Here is a 23,994-nt window from a genome sequence, read left to right as displayed (position 1 = left end):
AATACTGCAGAGACTACGCCTTCTCCAAACACTATCCGCAATCACAAGTGAAGAAATGGAAGCTGCAGATGACAACTACAACAATTTATTAAAAGTCTAATTTAGGTTGAAACTATAACTTTTGCAAAATCAAATTATAAAAATGAACTTTCAATTTTAATCATTTCTTAGAATGTTGAATTGTATTCAATTCATTTTCAATTTTAGATTTCGGCCACCTTATAAACTTTGCCAGGGATTCTAGCCCCCCTAAGCAGGAAATGGAAATCTCTGCGAAGAAGTGAGAATTTTGATCAAAGAAGGCTATTCAATATTGCTTGTTCAGTTGTTGTTGTTAATTACGTCTCTTCACGAAGGTTTATTTTCAAAATTCATCAGAATGGTCTGATCTTTTTCGAGAAATAATATTTACACCAAGTCAATAAATACAAATTAAATCCCTATTCATCACAAACAGATTCATCAAAAATCCAAACCCCGAGTATTAGTCAAGATTCGATGAGAGGTAAATACCTTGATATACTAAGATTAAGGCTGAATCCATCTATACAACAGTTGAGATGTATACGGCCATCATATCCAAAACTATTTGGCTCCTAGTCATAATTGTATTATAATATTATATATTATAATATCAATAATATAATTCTGCCTCGCAGCCATATATAAGCTACTTTTTTTATATGGTATAACATAATACTTCAAAACCCAAAAAAAAAAAATGTTTACATTGCTTTGACGAAGAATTTAAAATAAAAAGGGAGGAACTTCACTGCTGAGAAGAATTTCAAAAATATAAAGCTTTCTTTAATTATCCAAACAATTTGGTGCCAGACAATATAATCTCGTTCCGAACAACAAGACCCATATATAATCAGAAAGCGATACTCCAATTCCTTCCATGTGATTAATTAGTCTCATAATTAATCACATGAACACACAAGACATACAAACAGAATAGCTAAACACACCATTTGAATTTTGAAGAGCGCGAATAATCCTTACGACTATGATCTGGAGTTTTTGTAGGAGGATGCCCATGTTGTTCATTAAAAGGAGTTAATAATAATAATGTGGGTGCTGACGCTGTGCTAATCATATTTGGTCCTTGTGATAAGAGTAATTTTCTGGTACTTGTGGAATTAGGGAAACGGTGGGCGCCAAATTGTTTACCCGAAGAATCGGATAACGTTGAATTTATGTATGGTTCTAAGGGCAAGTAGATTCCTTTGATCTGAAAATAACAATACACGTATTTATGGTACAAAAATAGAAGATGATGAACAAAGATATTTAATGAGCTTTAGAAGGATAGACACAATGAATTCTTAATCCCAGCCAAAAGGTGCCTTCTATTACAAACTATCTTTTTCCTTTTATAGCCAAGGATCACTACTTTATCTATAGCAACATGATGGAATAAATATTACTAGTGGAGGACCCATGATGGTGTGTCTCCTCCTTAATTCCCGCAGAGATTCTCTCCTTTGGTGCGGTTGTAACAGCTTTTTGTCTGTGAACTCAATACCGACTCGAGCTCGGTATCAGATCGGAACCTCGGCCTTGGTTTCGAGCTAGGTGATCACTTTTGGGTATCGATGTTCGGGACCTGTATCGGTCGATGTTACCTCGGTCGATTCGAACGCCCGAGCTCGACGCCCCTATCTCGGAATTCGTTCGGGGTCTCCATGAAGATACCCCTTGATTGAAATGCCATCCTCGATCGATCTTCTTGACCGAGGATCGGTTTTAACCGTATACAGATAGCCCCCTCGTTTCTTGGAAAGGAGATGACGAAAAACGATGTGATTTCCCTAAGGTTCGACCGAATCGATAATGACGTTTCTATCGGCTTTGACTATGACGTGCGTGATAGCTGTCCCATCGATTTGGTTTTATCGAGGCATTTAATGTGTGTCAGTCGGTGGTCGGCCACCGCTAGAAACGAATCGCCATGCCTTATAAATAGTTTTCACATATAATATTTTCCACTTTTGTGCTTCCTCTTTTCCCAAATTCCCTTTAATTAGTTTCTCTTATTTCGTTGCTTTAGTGCCGCTTATACCGGAGTTACGGTGCTGTCCCCTCTTTCACCTTTCTTTGCAATTTTTTCTTCTCATATTAATGGCGAAAACTTCAAAAATCGTACCTCACAAGGAGAAAGCTTCTTCCTCGCAGCTGTGTGACGATAAGGCGCCGCCCGAGCCGTCCGTTCAAGATTATATTCCCGGCCCGTGTATTTTAAAAACTGATTTTAAGGTGGAGAACCCTTCGTCAGTTCCGGGTCGGTATGAGTACGTATCGATGTATACATGCTCTATAGCGGAGGTTCACCTCGAGGCCGTCAGAAAAGACTGCGGCTGGGGTTCTGAGGTTGTGTTACAAATCCCCTCCCCCGATGAGAGCGTCACTACCTATGTGGAGGGATTTTTAAGTGTTTACACCTATCCCTTTACGTTGGGAGCTGTTGATCCCGTGATTTTTGATTTCTGCAGGAGATATCAAGTCACCCTCGGCCAAATTCATCCTTCCTTATGGCGTATAGTCATCTTATTACGTTTCTTCTCTATCAAAGCCGGAGGGTTGGATTTTTCTCTAAGCCACCTTATACGACTGTATCGGCCTCAGATTTATCGTGGACTTATTAGGCTATATCGTCGGGCATCCAAGGCTTTGATGTCGAGCATCGATGAAGATAAGGATCGAGGCTGGATGGGTCGATATATTCGAGTGAGGACTCGTGATCTTATCCCGGAGGAAAAGATGCCGTTTCCTGAAAAATGGAACTTCGACCGTAAGTGATCCATGTTTGCTTTTCGTGTCTTTTTTCGTATTTGTTAATATTATTTTCTGATGTTCAGCTGCACCTTGGATGCCACAAGCTGTGCCTGATCTCGAGGATTGGGTTCGAAAGTTAGCCTATGCCGAACGCGCTTGGCGTGATTTGGCTAAAGGTAGATGGGAGGCCAAGAATCATGGTGAGGTTTGGTTCCTGTTTCCCTCGAGGTATATTCTGCGTTCATTTCATTATCGGTTTTTCCCTTGTATATAGGTGTAACTAGGGCCCCGATCCTGGAACAGGGGAAAGAAAAGAAACGAAGGGCTTTCTCTCGGCCGGAGGACCCTAAGCCCAAAACTCGAAAGGTGAGGAGAAAAATCATTGCACTTTCGATCGACTCGGTCCATCGACTGAGGGAGGAAGAAGAAGAAGAAGAAGAATATAGCTCTTCGACTTTGATAGTCCGACCTACGGAGGCAGTCGAGGTTGCTAGAGTTGCTGAGCCGATGGCGGCCGTGCCTATCGGGGTTGGTTCCGAAGACCTAAGTCTCGATCGGAGTACTCCGAGTGATTTGCTCGGGGCAATGGCAATGGGTCATTCACCTTCCCTTCTGTCTTTTTCCGAGGAGGCGTTGAAGGAGGCTCGAGAACTGAAGACTCCCGACATTGGTGCTGGCTCAGGTGCAGCAGATCCTTTTAAGGATTGTTTTACTGGTGTTGATGACAGTTCCGATATCGGTGATGCTTCTCTTTTGTTAGAGGAAGCTCAACGTTTTATTACTCGGGTAATGATTCTTCCATACTTGGCTTCTTTGTTCTTTTCCATACTTGGCGGTTCCGATATCGGTGATCCTTTTTTGCTTTATTGGTGTTGATGACAGTTTATAACTATGCATGCCATCGGTAGGTTCCGAGTTGATCTTATCCAGTGTGAGGCCGAACTCCGGAAGGTCCTAGGTGAAAGAGATGACCTTCGGCTTCTTTGTAGCAAAAAGGAGGAGGCTATAAAGGATCTTCAAGCGGATTTGGCTAAGGTTCGTGAAGAAAGGGTCGAGCTCGATCAGCAGGTGAGCCTCGTTCTGTTAAAGTATGGATTCGACTCGACTGTGGAAGTTAACCCTCCGTTGTCTCAGTTGCAGCAAAATATCGAGAAGATCGGGCTACTTCGGGAGGAGGTCGATCAAATCCGGACCGAATGCAACCAGTGGAAGGAGACTATTGACCGCCTGGCAGCGGAGAAAGAAACCATCTTAACAAAGTTATTATCAGCCGACGTTCAGCTTCGAAACATCAAGCAAAAGGTGTCGGTTCAGGCTAAGAAAATCGATGAGCTTGAGATACGACTTGCTGAGGCTAAGGCGGAGGTTGAGTCATCGAAACTTTTGGCGGATAAGTCTATTGCTGTATATCGAGCTGATGCTGAGGCCGCTCAGGTGGAGGCCCGGGAAGCGGCGAAGATTGCCGATGCTCGAGCTCATTGGGTTGCCGAACTTGTTAAGTGTAGATCTCGGAGGGAGACCCTCGAGGAGATTCATGCTCGAGGTTTCGATCTTACCGAAGAGGTAAGAAAGGCAAAAGAGCTTGAAGCGGAAGCGGAAGCTGAAGCCTTGGCTTCTGATGATGATAACGGTAATGGTAGCAAAAGCGGGTCCGAGGGTGGGGAAGACCCCGACCCAGAAGCTTAGAGTCTAATTCTCATTATCTGTAAATTAATTACGTAGGCAATTTTGTATATATATACCAAGGTCGATTTTGATCGATCAGATTTGGAGTGACGTTTTGCTTGTTGAGTTGATGATAATGTGGAGGTTAACGTAAACTCTGAGTAAACGTAGCTTTTTCAATGTTTCAAATTCGATTGGGTCCTTGTTCGAACTCGGTAGCCCGTAGGCTTTAATATTTGAGTGTTTATTTCGAACTCGATGCAGAAGTGGCCCGTGGACTTAATATTCGAGTGATTATTTCGAACTCGAGATAATGTGGAAGCCCGTAGGCTTAATATTCGAGTGATTATTTCGAACTCGATGTTGAAATAACCCGTAGGCTTAACGGTCGACTGAGTATTTTGAACTTGATATAGAAGTAGCTCGTAGGCTTAATATTTGAGTGTTTATTTCAAACTCGAGATAATGTGGTAGCCCGTAGGCTTAATATTTGAGTGATCATTTCGAACTCGAGATAATGTGGTAGCCTGTAGGCTTAATATTCGAGTGATCGTTAATTCTGGTTGCATAATAAATCTCAAGTCATTGTACATATGTTTTGGGGCAATCTAATATGAGCATGGTTCATTTTGACCATTTTGGCTCTCACAATTTTTCCTCTATTGTTGTGAGAAGACTTTGTTGCGTCTGAACTCGATGTATTTGAGGCCCTGGTGCCCCCCGGTATTCGAGGCCATTCGGGCTAAGGGTTGAAAGCCTCGGATACTGTTTTGAAAGCGCAGCACGATCGATGGTTGCCTCATTAAAAACCTTGCCGCAAAAAACCCTTTTGGGAAAAATCGGTCTAAGAAAAAAAGAGTGCAACACGTGCTTTTGAGTAAAAGAATACTTCTGTTCTTCGTTCGAACTTGTGTACGGGACAATTGAATAAATATGGAAAAGGTCGGACCTTAGCAGTAGTACCGTTTTAGATGTGATACATTCCAACTGCTTGATAGCTGTTTGCCGTTTATGATGCCGAGCCTGTACGATCCTTTCCCAAAGTTCTCGAGCACCTGGTACGGCCCTTCCCAATTTGGTCCTAATTTTCCTTCATTTGGATTCCGAGTGTTGATGGTGACTTTCTGTAACACCAAGTCCCCTGGCTTGAAGTGGCGAAGTTTAGTTCTTCGATTGTAATACCTTTCGATTCGTTGCTTTTGTGCGGCCAACCGGACGAGGGTAGCTTCTCGTCCTTCGTCCGATAATTCAAGGCTGGTGTTCATAGGCTCGTTATTTGCTTCTTCCGTCATGAATCAAAATCTGGGACTAGGCTCTCCGGCTTCGACTGGTATCAATGCTTCGGAGCCATATACTAAGGAGAATGGGGTCGCCTCTATACTGGATTTCGATGTTGTTCGGTATGCCCAAAGGACTTCGGGCAGGATTTCTCTCCATTTTCCCTTAGCGTCGTTCAATCTCTTCTTCAGGTTTTGAAGAATAGTTTTGTTTGTTGATTCGGCTTGTCCGTTTTCGCTGGGATGGTATGGGGTTGCTAGTATCCTTCTTATTTTGTGGTCTTCGAAGAATTTTGTGATTTTGCTGCCAATGAATTGCTTCCCATTATCACATACTATTTCGGATGGTATCCCGAATCGGCATACGATATGATCCCACAAAAAATTGATAACCTCTTTTTCTCTTACTTTCTCGAACGCCTGCGCTTCAACCCATTTAGAAAAATAGTCAGTCATAAACAAAATAAATTTGGTTTTACCTGGGGTCGATGGTAGGGGGCCGACAATGTCCATTCCCCATTTCATGAATGGCCATGGCGATAGGACCGAGTGAAGCTGTTCTCCGGGCTGATGGATCATTGGAGCAAACCTTTGACATTTATCGCATTTACGAACAAATTCTTTTGCGTCTTTGCCCATATCGATCCAATAATACCCTGCTCTGATCACTTTTCGAACTAACATGTCGGCACCGGAGTGATTGCCACAAGTGCCCTCGTGTACTTCCCGGAGGATGTAATTGGTATCTCTCGGACCTATGCATACCGCCATCGGTCCGTCGAATGTTCTTCGATATAACGTTCTGTCCGCAGCCAAAGTAAATCGAGCAGCTTTAGTTCGAAGGGTCCTGGACTCTTTGTGGTCTGAAGGGAGCTTTCCATTTTTAAGTATTCAATATACTTGTTTCTCCAATCCCAGGTTAAGCTAGTAGAATTTATTTCGGCGTGCCCTTCTTCGATTACAGACCTTGAAAGTTGAACGACAGTTTCCGAGTTCAAACCATTCTCCTCGACCGATGATCCCAAATTAGCAAGCGCATTGGCCTCGTTATTCTGTTCTCGTGGAACATGTCGTAGACTCCACTGTTTGAAATGGTTCAAAGTGATAAGCAGTTTGTCCAAATACCTTTGCATTTTGCCTTCTCGGACTTCGAAGGTTTTGTTTACTTGACTTACCACTAGCAAAGAGTCGCAGTTGGCCTCAACGACCTCTGCTCCCAAATTTCTAGCTAGCTCGAGACCTGCAATTATGGCTTCATACTCGGCCTCGTTGTTAGTTAACCTGATAGTTTTAATAGCTTGCCTAATAATGTTACCCGTGGGAGATTTTAAAACTATGCCTAGCCCGGACCCCTTTACGTTCGAAGCTCCGTCCGTAAAGAGGATCCATGCCTTCGTCGATAAATTTGATTTTAACAGTAGTTCTTTTTCGACTTCGGGTACGAGGGTCGGCGTGAAATCGGCTACGAAGTCTGCTAAAATTTGAGACTTGATGGCCGTTCGAGGTCGATATTCGATATCATACCCGCTGAGTTCGATGGCCCATTTGGCCAATCGGCCCGATAGTTCAGGCCTATGTAAAATATTACGAAGTGGGCAGTTGGTTAATACGCTTATGGGGTGGCATTGGAAGTACGGTCGTAACTTCCTAGAGGCACTAACCAGTGCAAGCGCCAGTTTTTCCAAGTGCGGATATCTAGTTTCCGCTTCTCCTAAGGTCCGACTTACGTAGTAAACAGGAAATTGCGTACCTTCCTCTTCTCGAACCAGGACACTGCTTATGGCGACTTCTGATACTGCCAAGTACAGGTAAAGTTTTTCATCGGTTTTTGGAGTGTGCAGCAGTGGTGGGTTCGATAGATATCGTTTCAGTTCTTGCAACGCTAGTTGGCATTCCGGTGTCCAAGCGAAGTCGTTCTTCTTTTTGAGTAGAGAGAAAAATTTGTGGCTTCGATCTGATGATCTCGAAATGAATCGGCCTAAGGCTGCTATTCTTCCTGTTAACCTTTGTACAGCGTTCACGCTGTTCACGATGGTGATGTCTTCAATGGCCTTGATTTTGTCTGGGTTAATCTCGATTCCCCGATTTGACACCATGAAGCCGAGGAACTTACCCGAGCCGACTCCGAAAGCACATTTTTTGGGGTTGAGCCTCATGTTGTATTTCCTCAGGATATCGAATGTTTCCTGCAAATGGGACAAATGGTCCTCTGTGCGCAGGGACTTGACTAGCATGTCATCAATATAGACTTCCATTGATTTACCTATTTGTTCTTCGAACATTCTATTTACTAGGCGTTGATAAGTAGCTCCTGCATTTTTTAGCTCGAAGGGCATTACGTTATAACAATATGTTCCATATCTGGTCACAAATGAAGTCTTTTCCTGGTCTTTCGGGTTCATCTGGATTTGATTATACCCGAAATAGGCATCGAGAAAGGTAAGGATCTCGTGGCCGGCCGTGGCATCTATCAAGTGATCGATGTTGGGCAGTGGATAAGAATCTTTGGGGCATGCTTTGTTCAAGTCTTTGCAGTCTATACACATTCTAAGTTTGTTTCCCTTTTTAGGCACTACGACCACATTGGATAACCATTCGGGGTATTTTACCTCTCTAATGGATCCTATTTTGAGCAGTTTGGTTACCTCATCTTTTATGAATGCGTGCTTCACCTCCGATTGGGGTCTTCTTTTTTGCTTCACCGGTCTGAATCTAGGGGACACACTTAGTCGATGTGTCGTTATGTCCGGCGGGATTCCTGTTATATCTAAGTGGGACCAAGTAAAGCAATCGATGTTATCGATAAGAAATTGAATAATTTTCTTCCTGAGTTCGGGTCTCAGACCCCTTCCCAGGTATACCTTTCGTTCGGGCCAGTGATCGATCAAAATGATTTGCTCCAATTCCTCAATAGTTGATTTGGTGGCATCGGAGTCATCGGGGGTCACGAAGGATCGAGGGATCCACTGATCATTATCTTCTTCGATGCTCTGCTTATCTGGCTGGGTCGGGGCCGATGTCTTTGATTGCTATTTGGCGTTCCGGTCTTCGACTGTCCCTCCTTTTGAACCCGATCCATTCACTGGCGAAGACGAGGATGTTGGTTTTGATTCCTCGACGGAGAACATTTCTTTTGCGGCTGGTTGTTCTCTGTATACTATTTTGACACCTGTCGGTGTTGGGAATTTGAGGACCTGGTGTAGGGTCGAAGGTACAGCTCTCATGCTGTGGATCCATGGCCTTCCGAAAAGGGCGTTATATCTCATATCACCTTCGATCACGTGAAACTTTGTTTCCTGAATTGTTCCGGCGACGTTTATCGGTAGGGTTATCTCGCCTTTGGTGGTTTCGCATGCCATATTGAATTCGTTTAAAACCAAAGTTGCGGATATGACTCGGTTTTGTAAGCCGAGCTATTTTACGACCTTCGATCTGATGATATTGGCCGAGCTACCTGGATCAATTAACACACGCTTAATTTTAATTTTATTCATGAGTACGAATATTACCAGTGCATAGTTATGGGGTTGGATGATTCCCTCTGCATCTTCATCATTGAACGATAAAGTCCCTGTGGGAGCATAATCTTGAATTCGAGATCGCTTTTCCCTCACAATCGACGTTTTAGCGCATTTGGGCAAAGGCCCCTGAGGGGTATCGACGCCGCTGATGATCATGTGAATGATGTGCTGTGGTTCTTCTTCTTTGTTTTGCTTGCCGAAGTCCTTGTTTTTAAAATGGTTCTTCGCCCTATCACTCAAAAATTCCCTAAGGTGCACTTTGTTAAATAGGCGGGCTACTTCCTCTCTTAATTGTCTGCATTCTTCCGTTTTGTGACCATGGGTGCCATGATACTCGCATATCTGATTGGGATTCCTTTGGGCCGGATCGGTCTGCATGGGTCGAGGCCATCTGGTATCTTTGATGCATCCGATAGCCGATACGATGGCGGATGCATCGATGTTGAAGTTATATTCCGATAATCGAGGAACTTCTATAGGATTGGCATATTTATCAAATCCTATCTTGCTCATAAGTCCCCGAGAATTTTGCCCCCGATCATACCTGCGGTTATTCCTAACTGTCTCATATGCTGAACCGTGGTTCACCCGATCTGTGACGTACGGCTGATGTCGGTCTTTGTTTGACCTTTGTTCTCTATTGGTTTCCTTCAGAATTTTAGTGGTTGCGCGGTTCTGACGCGTGGGTTCATACGGAAATCCCAATTGATCATCTTCGACCCTGATTTTTGATTGATACCGATTGTGTATATCCGCCCAAGTTATTGCAGGGTATTCGATCAAGCTTTGTTTCAGCCGACGTGATGCTGTCGAACTCAGTTCGTTCAACCCTTGGGTGAAAGCTTGTACGGCCCAATCGTCCGTGACTGGTGGCAAATCCATGCGTTCCATTTGAAACCGAGATACAAATTCCCTCAGTATTTCGTCACCCCTTTGTTTTACTTTGAATAGATCCGATTTCCTCATTGCGACCTTTATGGCACCAGTATGTGCTTTTACGAACGAATCTGCTAACATGTCAAAAGAATCGATAGAATTCGGTGGCAAGTTGTGATACCAGATCATTGCTCCTTTTGCGAGGGTCTCTCCAAACTTTTTCAATAATACGGACTCGATCTCATCGTCTTCCAAATCGTTGCCTTTGATGGCACATGTATAGGAGGTGAGATGTTCGTTAGGATCGGTCGTACCGTTATATTTGGGAATTACGGGCATACAGAACTTTTTTGGGATCGGTTTCGGGGCTGCGCTCGATGGAAAAGGCTTTTGTATGAATTTCTTCGAATCCAGCCCTTTCATCATGGGCGGAGCCCCCGGGATCTGATCGATCCTAGCATCATATGTTTCGAATTTTTTGTCGTTGGCTTCGACTCGTTTTGTGAGTTCCTCGAGTAGTTTAGTAATTTCAGGAGCAGTTCCTGAGTCAGCTTGCGTATGATTTTCGAAATGCTACAAGCCCAACAAGTAGCGATAGCTCAGTTGCAGAGCCAAACTCATATGCAAAGTAATCCTAACTCCAATCCACTTCTTCGAGAAGTAACCCCGATTTCCCCCGCGCTGTGGGTGTCTCGGGCTATGGGTCGAGCGCCACCCTAAACGCTTCTTTCCTGCTTGGAACGTTGATTCTCTTCTAGAGCTATTCGTGAATTGATATCTACTGGTACTTCGGCTCGAATTTCGGGTTCCTCGATTCGAGCCTCGTTGCGATTTTTGGGTAGCCTTTCGGCCACGGGCACCGAGTTGTTGGTTTCATCCTGAAGGCCGGCTTCGAGGTCGATTGGCGGAGCCATTGCTGGTATGAAGTTGTAAGCTGGAGTGTACTGTATATTTGTATCAAATAATCACTTGTTATCCTTAGCCCCACGGTGGGCGCCAAACTGTTTACCCGAAGAATCGGATAACGTTGAATTTATGTATGGTTCTAAGGGCAAGTAGATTCCTTTGATCTGAAAATAACAATACACGTATTTATGGTGCAAAAATAGAAGATGATGAACAAAGATATTTAGTGAGCTTTAGAAGGATAAACACAATGAATTCTTAATCCCAGCCAAAAAGTGCCTTCTATTACAAACTATCTTTCCTTTTATAGCCAAGGATCACTACTTTATCTATAGCAACATGATGGAATAAATATTACTAGTGGAGGACCCATGATGGTGTGTCTCCTCCTTAATTCCCGCAAAGATTCTCTTCTTTGGTGCGGTTGTAACAGTTTTTTGTCTGTGAACTCGATACCGACTCGAGCTCGGTATCGGATCGGAACCTCGGCCTTGGTTTCGAGCTAGGTGATTACTTTTGGGCATCGATGTTCGGGACCTGTATCGGTCGATGTTACCTCGGTCGATTCGAACGCCCGAGCTCGACGCCCCCATCTCGGATTTCGTTCGGGGTCTCCATGAAGATACCCCTTGATTGAAATGCCATCCTCGATCGATCTTCATGACCGAGGATCGGTTTTAACCGTATACAATGAACATGAATAGAAAAGAGGGACGAATTATTGTATAGCCATAAATTTTTTATATAGAGACAATAGGCTTATTGTCCCTTATTAAAGCAGTTGGCTATACTGGTAAATGGTAATGTATAAAGCTTGAGTTATTTTTACCATTCCTGTCGATAATATTTGACTATTTATAGAGACAAGACAATAGGCTTCCTTTCCCTTATAGGGCTTTCTTTGTTTTTGCGTAGGATTAGGACTTCCGGCTTATTTCTTTTCTTTTAGTTTTTGGATTCGATTTTGTTAAATTATATACTTAAAGTCTTTACACTATAACTTCAATATTTTCCAAAAATAGAAAATTACAACCATAATGTACAGAACAACGAAGTGAGATTTTTCTTTCATAAAAGAATTGCTTTCATTCACTTAAATTGATCATAGTTGACCGGTGGGATTTGTTTTTATTAACGCTCCAACTATCCCACTGCATTTGATATTGAGGAATCTTAGTTAATAGTATAATTTTTTTTTAAATCAACTATCCCTACCTTATTCCTGTGTGGTACTTAAAACTAAATACATTTGTAAAAGGGGGACATAGTACCTGACCCTTTTATAGTACTTGAGAACCTAAACAATAGGTTCTATGACTGGGTGTTAAGAATTGCATAAAAAAAATTAAAATTTCTACTTCTACTACTACTTGCTGCTACTCTTCAAGGTGGATCAAAGTGGATTTCCGAAGCTTTCATTTGCCTGATTCTAAATGAGGCCAGTTCCCATTTGTCCAGTTGAAGAAGTCCCCTAATTTACCTTGGCACACCAGAAAATTCAGAAAATATTATACGTTGCCGATGTATATGACTGATGGATGCCAATTTATATGCGACCTTGTTAGCTTCTCTATAATAATGTTTAACCTTTGCTCTTTTTTCACGCACGATTCTCTTGATTTTATCGACAGTTTGAAGTATTCTCCATGGAGTACCTGATTCCTCATTGACGGCAGATACCAATACTTTCGAGTCAGCTTCAACTTCAATTTTGTCAAATCCCCTCACTAGACACTGCTGTAATCCAAGCAACATGGCTTGTCCCTCCGCCCAATTGCTCGTCCCTGGCTCGAGATAGACGGAGTATGCCATGATGAAAACTCCATTGCAATCTCTAATTATTCCTCCAACCCCATAATTCCCTTCTACACAACTTCCATCAAATCTTGAAATACATAGGAGGAGGTTTTGACCATCTCACCATTTTATACATTCTATGATTAATCGGTTGATCAACAATACTTTGAAGCTTTTCCCATGTCGTTTCCATTTGAAGCTGGCCAAACTTCTGTTTGACTATACATGAAAGGTTGAAGGAAATCATGGAAATAGCTCTGTGGATAGAAGGGGGCTCCACTCCATATTTGCTTGCACATCTAGACCTCCACAATTCCCATATCATAATCTGTGGTAACACCTTGGTAATAAAAGAAGCAACTGTGTTTAACACTCTGATGTTCCACCATGAAAGTAACAGTTGTAACAACTGAGTATTCCTGCAATCAATACCAAAAGGAGCACAAAAATCAGCCCACACAGATTTTGCAAAAGTTACTGAGCAAAATAAATGCTCAGTAGTTTTTGGAGATGGTGTCCTGCAGCATAAACACTTAGCTACCAGTGCAAAACCTATCCTAGCGACTCTCTCATCCGTAGGTAATCTACCATGGATAGCTCTCCAAGTGAGTAAAGCCATTTTAAAAGGAACAACTCTATGCCATATCTTAGAATCCGTAGTTGAGATGCCCCTTCTTTGTCTAAATATGCCCCATGCAGATGATATTGTGAATTCACCTCTGCTATCTGGTGACCATATTGGCATGTCAGGCTTGCCAGGATACAATTCTAAATTCACATTCAATGGTGCAATCTTGACCGCATCTGGCCATATTAATCCAGTATTTTCTTCATACCATTCACCATTGATGAAGACCTCTCTCAACTTGATATCTCTGGGTCTATTTTCTTCCCCTAAAAAATTACAGAGCGGAGCAATTGATGTCCAATTATCATACCAAAAAGAGACATTGCCACCCCTCACTAGCCATACCAGTTATTCCTCTACTTTATCTTTAATCTTGCATAACTGTTTTCAGGTGTGTGATGCCCCTTTACCTGGTTTCTTTATTACAGGGTGATATCTTTCACAATATTTGGACATCATAAACTTCCTCCACAAAGAATTATCGGTCCTTAATTTCCACCATGTCTTGGCAGAAAATGCTTTGCAAGTATCATGTAACGACCTAAAGTTAGCTCTGCCTTCCACATGTGAGTAACAAAGATTAGACCAAGAAATCCAATGGTGCCTATCTGACCCATCCATTGAACACCAAAGTATTTGGCGAGGAGTTTCTCAATTTGAACTATTTCCCCCTTAGGAGGTTGTACTATTGAAATCAAATGCACATGGAGAGCAAGGAGTATATATTTAATCAAAACCGCTTTACCTCCTGGAGATAACAACCTGGTATGCCAACCTCTTATCCTTATAGTTACCTTGCTAATCATCTCAGAGTAATTGGAAATCCTCTCTCTTACGACAAATAATGGACACCCTAAATATTTAATTGGAAAACTTCGTTGTTGCATTCCAATCCATCTTACTATTCCGCTACCCATGTTGTCCATCACACCAGGAGCCAATAAGAAATAACTTTTAGCCTTATTTACTAATTGACCAGATGTAGCCTCATAGGTAGCCAATGTATTCATCAATAGTTTGGTTGTTTTCTTTCTACCACTAGAGAATAAAATAATATCATCTGCAAATGCTAGGTGGTTCACCTGCGGTCCCCTTCTATTCATATAGAAATCAGTAAAGTCTTTATTATTATGTAAATTATTCAATAGTATAGACAAAAGCTTAGCAGTGATAACAAATAATGAGGGTGAGATAGGGTCCCCCTGCCTTAAGCCATTCTCCTACTTGAAGAAACCATGTCTCTGGCCATTAATAATAATTGAATACCAGTTGCATGATATATGCCTTCGAATCAAACCTACCCATTGCTCTGAAAATACCAGTTTCCTCATCATTTGATAAAGATATTGCCACGATACTCTATCATATGCCTTGGCTATATCAAGTTTCATGACAACGTTATCGCATCTTTGAGGATTCTGGATGCCACTTATGATTTCCTGTGCCAACATTATGTTCTCAGATATCTGTCTCACTTTGATAAAGTCCGGCTGATTTGCTGAAATTATCTTTGGAAGTATTTGCAGAAGTCTCGCATTCAAAATCTTGGATATTATATTTCTAATCACATTACATAAACTGATTGGTCTGAGGTCTGACAACTTCTGTGGAAATTCAACCTTCGGTAGCATGACTAAGCAAGTATGAGTGAAGAATCTAGGCATAGTTGCCCCATTAAAGAACTCCAGTACAACATTGTGCACATCTTCTGCAATAATTGGCCAACACTTCTGAAAGAATATAGCATTCAGTCCATTTGGTACTGGAGCATTAGTAGGATCAATGGAAAATACACTATCTTCGGTTTCCTGCAAGGTCGGAATAGTAGTTAGCATCTCATTATCCTCCTCAGAGAATTTTGGATTAATGCATTCTGGTACAGAGAAGTCATCTGAGGCTACTCCATGATTAAAAATCTTCTGAAAGTGGTCTATAGCTGCTTCTGCAATTTGACTCCCTCTCTCTCTCTCTCTCTACTGCCCATCATCATCTTGTATTTTCAATATGGATAATCTTTTCCTTCGTCCTTTTATAATACTATGAAAGTATGCAGTATTCCTGTCACCCTCCTCCAGCCATTGTGCCTTTTCTTTTTGTACTAGCACCTCTTCTTGTATTTTTTAAAACCTCACATACTTTGCCTTTGATTCATTTAGCTCTGCTCTATTGCAGGTGTAGTATCAATAATATGCATTATCTCCAGGTCATTTATTTGCTTTTCAAGCCTTTTTGGTTCCTCATATATGTCCCCAAATGCTTGCCTCGACCATACACTCAATCTTCTACTCACTCTTTTTAACTTCTGATGCAGCGTCCATAGAGCATTGCCCTGAACTGTCTCCTGCCACTCCTCAGTCACTACATATAAGAAATATTCATCTTTAGTCCAAAAGTCCAGGAATTTAAAATACTTAGGACGTATTGTAGAAGCCTTTTTCAAATTGATTAGAAGAGGCGCATGATCTGAGCAAACTCTTGCTAAATGCTCCACTGAAGTTTCTGAAAATTCATCCAACCATTCTATATTAAACAAGAGTCTGTCGAGCCTCTCCCATATAGTTTTAGGTGATCCTCTATTATCACTCCATGTATACCTTGGGCCACAAAATCCTGCATCTTGTAATCAACACTCATCAATACAAGATAGAAAATCAATACTCTTCTCTATTCGATAAGGTCTGCCTCCCTTCTTCTCCATCGCATACGTGACTTGATCCTAGGACGTTGTTCCCTAGGTATAGCTATAAATAGTGACTTCAACAGCCATTGTAAGACACGAATTTTCTGACAAACTTATGCTACACATTATTCCAAGTTATAATACTTTATTTTCTGTCTTACGATACTCTTATTTGCTGCCTTCAGAAGCCCTGCTCCCGGAACCAAGTTATTTGCTATTTTATCTCAATTTCAATGCTAAGTCTTGCATTTTATTTAATTTATTTATCATTTTGAGATCAAGTCGATTCACTTATCTATAAATCACGCTATAAATTTAACTGTACCGTTTTACGGGTAAACAGTGTGGCATCCACCGTGGGACTTAGACAGTTGCATAATTGAGTTGATTCTTGCATTTATTACTATTCTGTTTGATTATTTGTTTCTTAGCAAAAATGGTAAAAGATGGAAGATAACAATGTCAACATCGCACATAACGTTGAGGCACAGGAAAATCCGTCTCAACACGAGGATCAATCAGTGAAACCCGTAATGAAGTGGGCGTAGTCATGCCGGTTCATGGGGGGCGGTATCCCTGACATGTACGGGAAGCAACTCCTGATGATGCTGAAGGCAAGCATGTTGCGAAAACGGTGAGGATCCTAAGGGAACAACAAAAGGCTATCATGGCCCATCTCTCACGGCAAGACCATGCCATGACTGTATTGAAGCAAGCGTCGTCGAGTGCTTCCAACAACACGAATGGAAGACGTCCAGTTCCTCCCAGTGCTCCCGCAAATCAAATAGCACAAAGGGTAGATAACAACACCCGAAGGGGTGAGGTTGGCTTAGACGAGGCTGGGGGGATCGACAGCGGATCTAGTAATAATAACTGTAATGATCCTTTTAAAATCGAGCTCATGCGGTTTATGAGGGAAATAAACGCTCGAATGGACCAAATTCTGGGTACACCACCAGTGCTGAAGGGCCCAGACTCAAAGAAATACACCCAGTTGCTGGTCAAATCGAGCGCAATATTAGAGTTGATTCCGAAGAGGTTAAAAATGCCATACGTACCAAAATATAATGGAACTTCAGATCCTCAGGAGAACATCACCTCTTATACAACGACGGTGAAAGGAAACGACTTAGACTCGCACGATATTGAGTCGGTCCTGCTGAAGAAGTTCAGAGAAACCCTCATGAAGGAGGCCCTGACATAGTATTCACTTTTACCCGAGCTCTCAATAAATTCCTTCGAGATGCTTGCATATTCTTTCATCAAGGCCCATGTCGGGGCCAGGAAGCTACAAGCCCGTAAGGCCGACATATTCGGAATTTCCCAAGGAGAGTCCGAATTGCTGCGGGAGATCGTGACCAAGTTTCAGAAAGAAAGGATTCAGCTACTGGCCATGCCGCATGAATGGGTGGCTGAGGCATTCACTAAAGGGTTGAACCCAAGGAGCTCCGACGCCTCCTGGAAACTGAAAGAAAGATTGCTCAAGTTCTAGACAACTACATGGTCAGATGTCCACAACCGTTACAAATCAAAGATAAGAATAAAAGATGACCAACTCGATTTCCCCACATCAACCAAGGGTCGGGATCAAGAAAAGAACAAGGATAAGTTGAAGGATGATTTTGACACAGATCGGCGATCTTCTAAGGGTTGGTTTCTGCCCTACCAAAGGGATGAAATGCGGTAGAGGTTTTTGGTCAGCGGACAGGTTCGCTCCCGATAGAAGCATTGACCGAGGCCAAATAACAGGTCATTGCAAGACAAAGAGGTATCAGGCTCCCAGGATTCCACCTATCCCAGATTGTCCATGTACAATTTCAATGTCATCATAGTGGAGCTGGTATCGACGATGAGGAGCATTAAGGAAGCACGATTCCTGAGGCCGATGAGATCTGATCCCAGCCAGAGGGATATGATAGGTATCCCTCTAGAGGTGGCCGTGCACGAGTTAAGCCTAGACCCTAGCATTTCTCCGATAAGGCAAAAGAAGCGCCCAATCGCTGAGGTCAGAAACAGGTTTGTCAATGAAGAGGTAATTCGATTGCTTGATATCGGTTCAATCTGGGAGGTAAAGTATCCTGACTAGCTAGCTAAAGTAGTAGTAGTAGTAGTAGTTCATAAAAAGAATAATAAATTTTGCATGTGCGTAGATTATAAGGATCTGAATAAGGCGTGCCCAAAAGACTCGCTCCCATTGCCAAACATTGATCAATTATTGATGCAACGACTGGGCACGAGTTGATGAGTTTCCTTGATGCCTATTTTGGGTACAACTGTAATGACCCGACCAATCATTTTGAGCATTTGCACTCCGTTCAGCTATTTAAAGTCTTGAGTAGCTTCATATGATGTATTATAACCTGTGTGAATTGTCAGTTTTGGTTTTTAGGTGATTCAAAATTAGTTTGGAAGAATGAATTTTATTTTTGAAGCTTTAAGTTGGAAGAGTTAACCAAGTTCGACTTTTGAGTATTTGACCTCGGATCGAAGTTTTGATGATTCCGTTAGGTTTGATAGTGATTTTGGACTTGGGCGTATGCCTGGATTTGTATTTGGATATTTCTAGAAGGTTTTGACACTAATTGGCTAAAGTTGGAAATTTGGAGGTTCAGAATGTTCATAAGTTTGGCCGGGGGTTGACTCTGATGAATTTTATTTTTGAAGCTTTAAGTTGGAAGAGTTAACCAAGTTTGACTTTTGAGTATTTGACCTCGGATCGAAGTTTTGATGATTCCGTTAGGTTTGATAGTGATTTTGGACTTAGGCGTATGCCTGGATTTGTATTTGGATATTTCTAGAAGGTTTTGACACTAATTGGCTAAAGTTGGAAATATGGAGGTTCAGAATGTTCATAAGTTTGGCCGGGGGTTGACTCTGATGATATCGGGTTTGGATTGTGGTTCTGAGAACTGGAATAGCTTTTTTATGTCACTTAGGACTTGTATGCAAAATTTAAGCTCATTCCGAGTTGATTTGATATAGTTCGGCACGAGGTATGGAAGTTGAAAGTTCAAAAGTTTATTAAGTTTAGTTTGAGGTGCGATTCACCATTTCGATGTTGTAATGTGTGATTTGAGGACTTGACTAGGTATGTGTTGTGTTATGTTACTTGTGGCATGTTTGGATGGGGTCCAGAGGGAGCTCGAGTGTGTTTAGGACGAGTTTCAGATTATTTTGGTCATGCTGGCAGTTCTGGTGCTGGTTCATTGCACCTGTGCATAATTGTCCGCAGGTGCGGACGCGCTTATGCGGTGGAATTCTCTCTTCTGTGAATCAGAGGTGTCTTGGTGAGTTCCGCTTCTGAGGAGAAAAAAGCGCAGATGGGTAAGCGCTTCTGCGAGGTCTGGAATGCTTTTGCGAGAATGGACGTGAGCTGTGTGTCCGCTTCTGCGGAGTCACAGACGCAAAAGGTGTTTCGCAGGTGCAATCATGGTTCTTTAAGCTAAAGTCGCATATGCGACATTTTAGCTCGCAAATGCGAGGCCGCAGGTGCGACATTTTGTCCGCAAATGCTGAAGTTATAGGCAGACTCATTACATATCAAAGTTTGGTTGTTTTTGTCATATTTTGTGTTGGAGACTTCGAATTTGGGCGATTTTCACAATATGGATTGGGGTAAGTGTTCTCTACTCAGTTTCGATTATATTTCATGAATCTATCTTCGTTTTTGGCATTTGGATTATGAATTTTAAAGAGGAATTTTGGGGTTTTGTCTAAAATTTCATAAAGTGAATTTTTGAGTTTTGAACATCGATTCGGAGTCAAATTTGAGTGAAACTAGCATGGTTGGACTCGTAATTGAATGGGTTATCGAATTTTATAAGCTTTGTCGGGTTCCGAGGTGTGGGCTTGGGTTTGAATTTTTAATTGACTTTGGGGCTTTTGATTAAAGATTCGACCTTTATCGATTGGGTTTGTTTCCTTTGGCATTATTTGATGTTCTTGAGTTTCTTTTGGCTAGTTTTGAGCCGTTCGAAGGTCGGTACGTGCGAGATGGCATTTGTAGAGTTTTGGTTGGCTTGTTCCATATTGGATTTGGCTTGTTTGAGGTAAGTATCTTATCTAAATTTGGTTGAAGCACTAGTTACTTGAATTATTTGTGAAAGCTATGTGTTATGGGTGCCCATATGTGAGGGGTTTTAGCCATGTAGGAGCACTGAGGTATTTATCCATGCTCGGGGTAGTGCTTAGGCTATGATATGCCTAGAGTTGACAGTTATGCTTTAAGAAATAATATTTCTCATATTTGTATCATTGTTATGAACTATTTGAGCCATGTTTGAAGTTACGAAGAGGCTAATTCACTGAATAAACTTGGTAATTTCTAATTCTATGATAAATTGTCAATTTGAGCTATGATAACACACATTGCACATGCCTACACTTTAGCATGTAATTATACCAGTCTAGGAGCATGAAATCTGATATTTATCCATCATATACATGTGTTCTTGTATACTTGCTTCTGTGTGATATGATTTGTACTGGATGCGTGTGACCACGCCGGGCAGATTGTGTTGTTATGCATGTGACCATGCCGGACGGATTATGATATTGTGCTTGTGACCATGCCGGGCGGATTGTGATATTAGCACGTGAGTTATTCGTGCGGATCCAGATATTGATATTATAGCACGTGAGTTATCCGTGCAGTTGATATTATTAGCACGTGAGTTTTTCGTGCAGCGTGTAGATACAGATCCATCCCCCTAGGGTCATCGTCTTATGTTTCTCTCTTGATGGTGTACAGGCGGATTGTGAGAAACCGGTGGGTTTTTGGTTGATGTGAGCTCTAGGAGAGCTGGTTATTGTTATTGGATCGGGTTGCGCGCCGCAACAGACTGATATTTGGTTATTGCATTTCTTCTTTACTTGCAACTTCCTCGACTGCTTACCTGAGTTACTTGTATATCTTCTTTATATGCTGGATTGCTGACTGAGCAGAACACTTTAAGACAAAGAATTATTAGTATCAAAGTGGTTTTACCTGAATTTCCTAATTTGATTACATATCTATTTTATACTTGTTGAAATTATGAACTGTACAGGTGTTGGTGAGTATCATTTATAGTTCTTACTTCTTATACCTCGCCGAGTTTAGTTAGGATACTTATTGAGTATATGGGGTCGGTTGTACTTATACTATACTTCTGCACCTTGCGTGCAGATTTTGGAGTTGTTATTGCTGTGCATGGTGGAAGCTGGCGTTGAAGATGTACATGCGTTCCAGTTATGGCTATCACTTGTGCGTGGTAGCATTTGATTCCAATCTTATTCATTTACAATCCAAACAGATGTTGTAATTATTTCAGTTCAGTTTTTCTTTTGTAAAATCTAAGTCTTAGTAGCTTATAACTTGTACTACCAGTCCTTGGGAGTTATATAAGGTTTAGTTATTTCACTTTTGACTCTTAATTTTACTAATAAATTGTACTTACTATTATTTGGCTTACCTAGCGGGTTGAATTAGGTGTCATCACAACTAGTTGGATTTTGGGTCGTGACAAGTTGGTATCAGAGCTCTAGGTTCATAGGTTCTACAAATCATGAGCAAGTGTCTAGTAGAGTCTTGCGAATCGGTATGATGACGTCCATACCTATCTTCGAGAGGCTACAGGTCATTTAGGATAAAATTCCCATCTTTCTTTCCTTATCATGCAACATTGATTCAGCTTGAAGTGTATCTCTTTGAATTCCTTCCACTCACTCGTATACGCATGTGAGCGCTCGGTATCAGCTGTACATCGACGGCTTGTGGATTACATGGATGAGGTGTGAGGTGTATTTTGTGTGTTTTGGTGATGGGCTAGTCTGGAGGACTCGAGGCCCAATTTGGACCGCAGCTTAGGCTCGGTAGTTTTAGTTGTGTGAGCATTGATTTTGGACTCCTATGTCCAGTAGTGTCCCTATGAATGAGACTGGTGGCTCGGTGAGTGGTTGGATGGCTATATGATGAGTAGGATGTAACTGCGGGATGTGTTCAGATGGTTTGAATGTGACGGGAAGAGTTTGCTTGAGATGTGAAAAGGACTATTGGATGCTCGTTTTCTGTGGATGTGTCATACAGTCTTGAGTTATAAAGGTTTTTGAGAGATTCTTTTATGTTATTTCATTTGTGGAATGAAGTAGATTTTCATGTCTTGTTGATGAGGTTAGACTCAGAAAGATTAAGTGATTGCGTAGTAATTGTGGCTATGAAAGGGTATAGAGAGATGTCAGTTTGAGGCTAAGCATGTGGGTTATCACCTGTGGGGTAATCTACAGATGTGTGATCCTTATGATGTTGTGTGGATGCTTTCTTTTCTATCAGTGGGTGTCCTTGTTGCAATTTGAGTTTGGATTGGTTGAGAAAGTTGACCTGACCGCCATGAGGATGAATGAGAGCTTAGCAGATGATTTGAGGTATTATATGGTTTGTGTTACATGGGCTTATGAAGGATTTAGTTGAATATCACAGTGGTATTATGGCAGTAATAGAGTATGGGCATTGTGAGCTATTGAGTGTTTTGATCTATGGCTATGATCCAAGTGGGGGAGTCTGCTATCAATGATTTAATTGCATGGTTACGTGTTGTATTGGTTTTGATCTGAGGCATACTTGTGGATTGGTTATGACTTGTAGAGGCTGATTTTTAGGATGACTTAAGCAAGGAAATTTCTGATGCATGGTGTATTACACTTTATGGGTATATGGGAATAATGGATTGATTAAGTTATTATTCGTGAAGGATGTAGTGCGCATGGAGTAGGAATTTGCTCGGTTGCATTAAGGCGAGGTTACTTCTTTGGGTGTTGTCGTGCTAATGGGGAACAAGTTGTTCGGCCCGTTTGGGCGGTGCAATTGAGATTTGAGTAGTGTGGATGACTCTCGAGAAGGTTCTACTAGATTCAAGATTTATATGTAGCAATTGAGAATTTTTCGGATTTGTATATGGCTAGAATCTGAGATTTGCATCGGATGGTCTCGGGGCTTGTAGTATTTCTGTTTCACTATGGATTCTACATTTCAATATCAGGAAGGTCAAGGGAACAATTTTAGATTCACATAAGGTCTCTTCAGAGTGGGGGACTCGATTGTGGTACTTTTAGGGTGCTGAGAGGGAATACAACGGCTTATGGGACTTAGTGTGGTGTGGTTTTATGCTAGGATCCCTTGTGGTGAGCTTTGGGTAAGGATCGTGGTGTTCTGGTAAGGAGAAGTGTCAAATTGAGGGTAATTCAGAAAGAACTCATAGAAATAGGACATCTTGGTAGTAGGTTGGATCAACACAGTAATGGATATGATCGATTCTTTGGGTACTTATGATGTGGTGAGTCTCTACAGGTGTTTTGTAGCAATACTTTTGGGTTTGGTGACCTGCGTGACTTGGTTGAGTTAGAGGGATTCAATTCTAATAGCTTGGTTATGTGCAAATGGATTTCGAAGTGTTCTAAACGATTTCAGCCATAACTTGATATAGATTTATCTACAGGTATGAGGGGTATGAGACGTATTATGATTTTCTCCTGGATAGGATCAAGTGGAGGGTTTCTGACTGAGCGGGTATGTATTCTGCTTGCGACTCAGAGTTGATAATGAGATTCTCGTGCTTTTCACATGATAGCATGATAGATGTGGTGCGTCCTGTGGGATTTAGATTTGCTTGTGTAAGGTCATGGTTCAGTTTTGAAGGGAAGGTCATGAATTCTTAGACAACATGGACGGTTTCAAATGATTAGATAAATGCTATTACTACTTAGTATTGCCTGAGAAGGATGCACACTTCAGAAGGTGCACTGTGTTTTGACTTACGGATGCTTCATTAGCGTTGCGGTACTCGCCTGGTTGATCGACTGCTGATGTTCAGATTTCGCTATATGGCATAA

General features: G+C 41.7%; 1 long non-coding RNA gene across 1 annotated transcript; it reads left to right on the top strand.

Moving 5' to 3' along the window:
- The first annotated feature begins 12,166 nt into the window (after nucleotides 1-12,166).
- On the top strand, nucleotides 12,167-21,529 carry LOC142173863 (uncharacterized). The gene is made up of 2 exons (XR_012703224.1): nucleotides 12,167-14,213; nucleotides 21,296-21,529. It is a non-coding gene; the product is annotated as an uncharacterized LOC142173863 (long non-coding RNA).
- The last annotated feature ends 2,465 nt before the right edge of the window (nucleotides 21,530-23,994 follow it).

The sequence above is a fragment of the Nicotiana tabacum genome, chromosome 19 (genome assembly GCF_000715075.1).
Source record: "Nicotiana tabacum cultivar K326 chromosome 19, ASM71507v2, whole genome shotgun sequence".
Lineage (NCBI taxonomy): Eukaryota > Viridiplantae > Streptophyta > Magnoliopsida > Solanales > Solanaceae > Nicotiana > Nicotiana tabacum.
This window is presented reverse-complemented; position numbering and strand designations above follow the sequence as displayed.